Here is a 1,252-nt window from a genome sequence, read left to right as displayed (position 1 = left end):
TGTAGTTTCTTTAAAAGTTTAAGGAATTTACCAAATTGTTCGTCTGATCGGTCTTTCCTTGTCGCATTGGGGTATGGCACACGAGGTTTATATTCTGTACTCACCGGCTTTGGGTCATTTTGGCCTACCTTATTCTTACCTTTGCTTACCATCATTTCTGGCCTTGGTTTTGCAACTAACCCTTCCTCATCTTGAATGGAAATCGCGTTGAGTTGCTCCCTTGGGTTAGATTCAGTATTGCTTGGTAGGCTACCTTGTGGTCGTTCGAAAATTAACTTAACAAGCTGCCCAATCTGAGTTTCGAGCCCTTGGATTGATGCCTGTTGATTTTTGAGTGCTGTCTCAGTATTCTGAAAACGAGTTTCTGACACTGAGATGAATTTGGTTAGCATCTCCTCAAGGTTCGCCTTCTTTTCTTACTGGTAAGGTGGTTGTTGAAAACCCGGAGGATGTTGTGGCCTTTGATTTCCTTGACCGCCCCACAAGAAATTGGGATGGTTCGTCCAACCTGCATTATAAGTGTTACTATATAGGTTATTTTGGGGTCTAGAGTTATTGTTACCCAGATATTGGACTTTTTCCTCCTCGATGCTAGGGTTGAAGGGTTGATATTCTGTGCATGCTCCTCCTCCATTCAAATCGCACCTCATCACTGGATGTACCTGAGTAGAACCACACAAACCGTCAATCTTTTTATTTAAAAGTTCTACTTGGTTAGATAGCCTAGTAACCGCGTCGAGGTTGAAAACATCGACTACTTTCGTTAGCTTTATTCTCATAACTTGCCACTGATAGTTATTCAGTGACATCTCCTCAATAAATTCGTAAGTCACCTCAGGTGTCTTATTATTGATAGTTCCTCCAGCGGCTGCATCAATCATTTGCCGAGTCGAAGGATTCAGGCCATTATGAAATGTTTGAACCTGTAGCCAAAGCAGTAACCCATAGTGAGGGCACCTTCTCAAAAGGTACTTGTATCTCTCCCATGCATCGTAGAGTGTTTCTAAATCTATCTGCACAAAAGAAGAGATATCATTACATAATTTGGATGTTTTAGCTGGCGAAAAATATTTTAATAAAAACTTTTCAGTCATTTGTTCCCAAGTAGTGATTGACTATTATGGTAATGAGTTCAACCATTGTTTAGCCTTATTCCTTAACGAAAAGGGAAACAACCGAAGGCGAATGGCGTCATCAGAAACGCCATTAATTTTAAAGGTATTGCAAACTTCTAGGAAATTTGCCAAGTGAG

The 1,252-nt window shown here is 40.7% G+C and overlaps 1 non-coding gene across 1 annotated transcript; it reads left to right on the top strand.

Annotated features, from left to right (window-relative positions):
• The first annotated feature begins 939 nt into the window (after positions 1-939).
• On the top strand, positions 940-1,046 carry LOC121216395 (small nucleolar RNA R71). Its single transcript, XR_005912584.1, has one exon. It is a non-coding gene; the product is annotated as a small nucleolar RNA R71 (small nucleolar RNA).
• Positions 1,047-1,252: the final 206 nt, after the last annotated feature.

The sequence above is a fragment of the Gossypium hirsutum genome, chromosome A02 (genome assembly GCF_007990345.1).
Source record: "Gossypium hirsutum isolate 1008001.06 chromosome A02, Gossypium_hirsutum_v2.1, whole genome shotgun sequence".
NCBI classification, from domain to species: domain Eukaryota; kingdom Viridiplantae; phylum Streptophyta; class Magnoliopsida; order Malvales; family Malvaceae; genus Gossypium; species Gossypium hirsutum.
The sequence above is the reverse complement of the archived record's forward strand: the minus strand, read 5'-3'. Positions and strand labels throughout refer to the sequence as shown.